Consider the following 7,500-nt stretch of genomic DNA (forward strand, 5'->3'; position numbering starts at 1 on the left):
ATTTAGTAATAAACCTCAAATAGAATAGATTTCACTCCAAAGTGTTTGAGTGATGCCTTGAGAGAGAGAGAGAGAGAGAGAGAGAGAGAGAGAGAGAGAGAGAGAGAGAGAGAGAGAGAGAGAGAGAGAGAGAGAGAGTTTGGTAGGTAGTGGTTTCTGCTGGCTGACCACTTTGCTTTTAGCTACTACTACGCTTGCATGGACTCGGCTTCACTTACTACAGAAGGAAATGATTGATTTAATTTTCAGTGTCGATTTTATCGAGGTAACAAACAATTATATCAATTATTATCATAAATTATGATAAAAATTCACGTAAATTCTGATAAAAAATTAATGTTGTAGGGGATTTATTGTTGTAGGTTAATCATGCTTCTGGCAGCACCAGAAGAAAAGGTGAAGTGTTAGGTGAAAAATGAGAATAAACTCACAAAACTGAAGGAAAAGGTGACGTAAAAACGGAAATTTCATTTCTTTTGTCTGCGTTTGTATGTCTGTCATGGGGCAGGGGTTTGATGTTGAGTTAACAACCTTTCTGGAGTGACGTAGAGGCTGTGCGCAAAATTTTGTCTGGGTCTGTCAGGCGGTTCGGATTTCTTTAGTGGACAAATATATGTACAAACATTCACTTATACATGTATATATATATATTATATATATATTTATATATATAGTGTATATATATACAGTATATATATTTATATATGTGTGTGTGTGTATGTGCATGTATGTATGTGTGTATGTGTGCGTTTGTGTTATTTTTATATGTAATATTTATAATTTTACAAGACTGAAAAAAGATAATCAGTTTTACTTGTAAAATAAGGCTGAATATCTTTTATTCGAAATCTTTGTTTCAGAACTTTTACCAAGCACGGCACGTTAGAATGTAAGTTGTCATATAACAAAGGTTGCATGTCTTTTAACAAAGGATATGCTTCTCTCGTAGAGGCAAAGATTTTCATATTAGGTGAGGCAAAAAACAAGCGTTATCCGGTGGAATACTGAATGTAAGTTGAATTACGTTGATTGTATTATGCTGTATGCAATTTGTGCTCAGTTTGTGTATCCGCTTTACCTTAAAATGTATATTTTTAAGGAAGACGACATAACCCTTGCGTCGCAAAACTTTCGAGATGTAATGAGTCTGTGGCATAGTATGATTGGCAGACTGATGTAATGCATAAGGGACGGGGGGTGGGGGTGGGGGCTAAAACATGCATGTCAGTAGGGGAACTTTAACTCAGTCAAAGAGCAGTGGTGTATTCAGGCTGTAAGGACAACGAAAGCTTGGATTTTAGTGAAGGTCAGTGTGACGATCAGCTGAAAGACCTTATAGATACAGGCCAGGGGATACCAAGAAATAGAACAGCAAGCGTAAAAGGAAGGGAACGCCACACACGTAACAATAGATTTGGTCATAGGAATAGGCGAAAACAGAATCATCATAAAATATATAATTTTCGAGGAAATCTGCCCTTTCGCTTTCTGAATCATGTTTTGTTGTTTTATGGCAGGCTGATAAGATTAGGGATCTTTCGATCTCACGTCAGTGGAACAATGACCGAAACATTAAAGCAGAGAAACAGACAAGACCATTTTGCGGGAGAAGGTGTACGGAAAATGATAGCAGAATCTCTATTTAGGTAAATTCCCTTTAAACCTATTCTACCAAGGAGTATGGCATAGAAATAATGCATAAACATGAGTGCCAAGTACCAAAATGGGACGGAAATGGCTTTTAAGGATTTTTAACTGGAAGAAAGGAAGTCTTGTCGATATTGAAATAGGTCATCAAATTGTGAATTATGTGATAAGGAAGAATTGGTGATTACCTGCGCTATGTCCCATTGACATGGAGAATGCCATGATTAAGTAAATCTGAGGAAGGTTAAATTAGTTTTTGTATGCATCAAAGAATGTTAGCCTGAGAGTATAATAATAATGACATGAATATATATATATATATATATATATATATATATATATATATATATATATATATATATATATATGTATATGTATAGATATAGATATAGATAAATAGATAGACAGATAGATAATACACGCATCGTCTGCTTCCTTTCTGACACTATTCACAAAGACCTGTTTTGTATATATATATATATATATATATATATATATATATATATATATATATATAGATAGATAGATAAATAGATAGATAGATGATAGATAAATAGATAATACGCTCATCATCCGCTTCTCACACCATTCGCAAAGACTTGTTTGGATACCGGGAGGTTGTACCCTTCTGGCGCAACCCCTTCCGAAGGCATAAAAAGCTGTAAGAGAAACTAACCGTACTAAACGTTTAGTCATGCGAATGTAAGGGTAGACCACAAATAACACCTATGTTTAGTACTTACATAACTGATACTTAGGCCTGAGTAAAATGTAGATCATTCACAGTCCCGACTTGATTAGTATTCATTGGAATTCTCAAGGAAGGTGAAGTGGCGTTATCTGTTAGTTAGCTTTACAGGCTTATTCAAGTACTCCGATGAAAAATAATTATGTTATATTTAAAAGCTCGCAGAAAATGGTGCGAAGGCACAGACAGGAAAGTTTTGAAATGTTACCATAACATTGTCAACATAATGTCAAGTATTTGTGTATAACTGTCAGCAATTACAAACGTTACGTAACTCTGTAGTGGTGCACAGTATTATGGGGTCGTGGATGTGCAGCACTCGTATCGTATTATTTACTCATAATCATGTCTTGTCATTACTCTAGTGTTTTATTACTGACACCTAATAGGAGAATAGGAGCAATATGGAAAAACTCCAGTAAGTTCTGATATAAATATTATGCTAGATATGAAATCATTTTATAATGAAAACTCAATTCTCTCTCTCTCTCTCTCTCTCTCTCTCTCTCTCTCTCTCTCTCTCTCTCTCTCTCAGTCCGGATTGCAACAGAAACCCCGCAATGCACTCACTGACATATGTGCATGTGTATTTTGCATGTGGCCCCAGCTCCCACGACTAATTTGCCCTTGACTCTTGTAGAAATCGGCCATAATCTTCCCCAAAATCTATTTGCTTTTGCACAGGGAACTAAATAATATAATTGACATTCACAGTTGATGTACCCCACCTGCATCTGAGCAACTCGCTCTCTTTCTCTCGGCTATTACATTGTATTTTGCAATTCCACTGTAATTGCAACAATGCGTATTACTATAAAAGGATTTTCCCTCTATTAGGGTTTGGCTAAATCGTTGTAATTACCCTGTAGCGGCACTGACTACCGACAATTTATTGACATGGATATCACCGCTGCATTATATTCATCTGAGTAGATGTAGTAATAGTAGCCGTGGTAGTGGTTATCGTAAGAGGAAGGGAGCGTGAGGGGAGGGGGAGGGGGAAGGAGGGGAGGGGGAATTTGGGGAGTAACGCTGTAAGCGGATAAAGTTGATTGTGTGCGCAGTCACTGATGACTGGAGTGAGTTGTCCTCATAGGTCAGGTATCTGCAGTCTGGGAATGTTTTATTATTTTGGTCCTTCTTAATAAATCATATTAGTAATGACCCGCTCCCTCGCCTCTTTAAGTTGTCAAAGGAAAGTTTTCTTCACGTGGTCATTGTTCATACATAAATGCTGTATTTTATTTTATTTTTTACGCTTCAACTCCGTTAAAAGTAAACAGAAACCCACCTCGCTAGCATGTGTATATTCGTTTAATTATTTTAATACCCTCTAATCATCTGGTCTGTCTCATTTGAATATGAAGGATCAAGACGATCGTTTTTACAATCCTTCACCTCGAAATCTTCTTCCAGGTTGGAAGCTTTATCATTACATCTCGTGTAAGACTTCTTATTTGGTTCTCAGCTATACTTAATTCTCAAAGTTTTATTATAATTATGAATGTTAAATATTCCACAAACGTTTATAATACGTCGCTTCTCAAGACATGTAATCTTCTTATGCCTTTCTTCAAGCACAGTCTTGAAAACTGTAGTATTATGCTTGCGCAAAGAGAAAGCTTTGGCACACTTTTATGAGTCTCTGTTTTATGCTTGAAATAATGTGTTATATAGTCATTATTCGCATGTAATCCTGCACCGGATAGCGAGAGAGAGAGAGAGAGAGAGATGGCTTCCTTGATGCAGATTGCATGTCAATCTTTTTCACTTGGTGTGTTTATTATACGAAACCTCAAGATTCAAGTAATACTTTAGTATGCGTGTGTGTGTGTGTGTGTGTATTTATGTTTGTGTGTGCGCAAAACCAGAAGTTAGCAGTTACGTGTACATTTGTTTTTAATTTAAATTTTTGTTTAAGTGTACAAATCATTTAACAATTATTCTTTCATTTTGCTTGGTAGTCTTTAGTTGGTAGAAACTCTTCTGAAATACAATGTCGTAGTGCAGTCAGTTTTTTCTTGTAATCAGATACCAGTTTGAGCTCAAATCTCGTATGGCGTGATAATGATTTACATATTTTTATAGTTATTGTCATGAAATGAATTGAGGAGACTTTCAAAAATGTAAATTGAACTGGCTTTTCGTTATTTAACAAAGGAAAAATTGTCAGAAAAGTTAAAATGGACTTTTTTTCCTTTATCTAAGAGAGAGAGAGAGAGAGAGAGAGAGAGAGAGAGAGAGAGAGAGAGAGAGAGAGAGAGAGTATTTTAATGCCTTATGAATGTTACAGTATTTGTCACGAATAAAACTATGATTTACAAAAAATGACACCTATCCAGAAATGATTAACAGCAGTGAACAAGTAATTTTAGGACGAAAGTAGCACATCAACAGAAGTACAAATTTTTGTTTAAATTTTCCATAACTGGAAATTGTAGGATTAGAAAGAGATGTATGAATAATCATACGCGAGATGTTTTGATATTCGTCATCAGACCCGTATATTCTTGCCTTCTGTAAATCTTGTAGAAAGTATATCGCTGGATGTCTCGCTTCAGTTTATGTAATAATTTCAATGCCTTTCCATAAGAGACAGGAAATTTGTTTTTATTAACGGCATGTGGTTCCTCGATACCATCGTAAATGGAATGTGTACTGGCAAGGTAAACAGTTTTGGTAGTCAAGTACATACTATATACACATATGGGTACCTACTGCCTCGTTGCTTATACCATCTTGAAGGTTATTTTATTGAAACCATTCTGCCTGTTCAGTCGTTGATGTGGTTTCATTGGTCGTCATGCCTCTTTGTGGGTGAGTTTCCAACGGTGCCCGCCTTGCCCTTACCAGGCACATATATATATATATATATATATATATATATATATATATATATATATATATATATATATATATATATATATATATATATATATATATATATATATATAGATACATATATGTGTATGTGTGTGCATACATACATACATGTGTATACAGAGAAAGTTATGCATATATTGAAAGATTATTAGCTGATACCGGATATTTGAATATATAATTTACCAGGATTGTATAGGAAATGCGAAAGTATTTTAATAGATTTTACGAATATTTGATGCAGTATTCATGCGTTATTTTTTCCCTTCCTTCGGGGGATCTTTTTGAAGTGAGATAATCATAGGAAATGAATATTGAAATAAATTAATAAATAGATTGTAGCCTTCCTCCTCAGATCTTGCAGATATTTTCAGCGAAATCCCTTTGCGGTTATTTCCATCGCTTTTCCCTCTTTGCTAATGCAAATTGGTGATACACTTATCAAATTTATCATGCCACGCCTTTGATCATTGAACTGCAGACTTCGCTTTCTACAGGAAAAATAAAAAAAAAAGTTATAATAAATATGAAATTAAAGAGACCGGAGAAAAGTGAAGGGTACGAAAAGCGGGATGATAGGAATGGAGTTATTGGTTGTCTGGGAATGGTGTTAGCGGAGGAAGGGTGAGGAAGTAGGGGGGAGGGGGGCGGAGTTGGCGATAGGGGGCATTTACTCCACCGCCACCGCCGTCAAGGCTCTTTTTAAAAAACTGTAATCACATTGCAAAATATAAGTTTGTTGACATTACAGAGGCCGCAACTCAAGCGCATTTCCATCTATTATTCAAAGGAATAAATCAGTCAGACTATAAGGCTTCGTGAGGCCTTTTGTTTTCGCATGGAAGGATCATTAATTCACTGAGGGACATGTCAATTATTCCAGTATTTCCTTCTCTCTATCTTTCCTATTTGGAGATTCTCTCTCTCTCTCTCTCTCTCTCTCTCTCTCTCTCTCTCTCTCTCTCTCTCTCTCTCTCTCTCTCGACTCGTCGCGGGCTGTTGGCTTGAATGAGTTGGGTGGGGCAAGGGAGTTGGAAATGAGAATTGAGTTATTGATGTGTGCGAAGTCAATTACTGTAAAGTTTTTGCTTTATATTTTGTGTATTTATTTACCTACGTCTCCCGCCTCAGTCTATTTCTGGTACGGATATCGTAGCCGTGTATGCCTTCTTATGGTGAGGGTCTTTGACTGACACAAATCCGTGTAGACATACTGATAGAGTTGATGTGCAAATGTCCCTCTCTTTGTTTCTTGTTGTTCACCATCCATAGTAACGTGGGTTAGTTGAGGCTACCCAGCAGACTCACCATTCAGTTATATGTGACTGTATTGAGGAGCACCGTTATTTTTGGCTGCTGGATTATCTTGGATTATCTAGTTTTCCTTATGCCATGCGATGACCTTATAACCAGTATCTTTAGACCGTGGACTGCGCCATAACCTCTGTACTAGGGCCTGCCGCGGTCTGGGGTTTGAGCTCCTTAGTTGAGGGTACGTTCAAGTATGCTTTCCTTTACTTGTTTATTTACTCCAAAGTACATAGAATTATTAGTCTTTAATATAATAATATTAAATCATACCTATTGTTACGAATGTATATATTCAAATACTCATTTTTTCCCTTCCGCTGATATTTTGATTTCACTTGACATCCCACTCTAGGAAAACTTAAGCAGGTTCATGGTTTTTGAGTTGTACCTCAAGAAGGGGTGATTGTTATGATTTGCCGTCATCCAGCCCAGTACAAGGCATTTCAACTATAGCGAGCCTCTGAAAATTTTGTAATATTCCTCGAGTCGGGACTTACCGTCTCGACCCTCTCTTGTGTTACTGACTTGCAGTCATGCTTCGTCTCATGGGCATTGATGACTCAGTTTCATCATGCCTTGAAAACCAAGCCTGGCCCGGATGTCTAAAAACAAATCCGTGCCACCAAGAAGGACTTTTAGGGACTACATCCCTCAAGCATTGGCAGTGAATCAGGAGTACGGAAGAAGGCATTGAATACAGTATTCTAGGTGTTAGTGGTATGGAAGGCAGATCAAACCGGTTAACCCTTGAGAGTGAAATGTCCACACAGTCGCCGTACGTGCTGTACACAACGAAGATGAGATCGTGGAGTCCACCCTGACAATTCTTTTATATTCTCGCTCTACGGGAAATAGTTTCTGGTAAAAGATAACTAACTGTTTTTTTTTATCATTTTCGTGAGATATCGATAAAG

Source organism: Macrobrachium rosenbergii, chromosome 19 (assembly GCF_040412425.1).
Source record: "Macrobrachium rosenbergii isolate ZJJX-2024 chromosome 19, ASM4041242v1, whole genome shotgun sequence".
NCBI classification, from domain to species: domain Eukaryota; kingdom Metazoa; phylum Arthropoda; class Malacostraca; order Decapoda; family Palaemonidae; genus Macrobrachium; species Macrobrachium rosenbergii.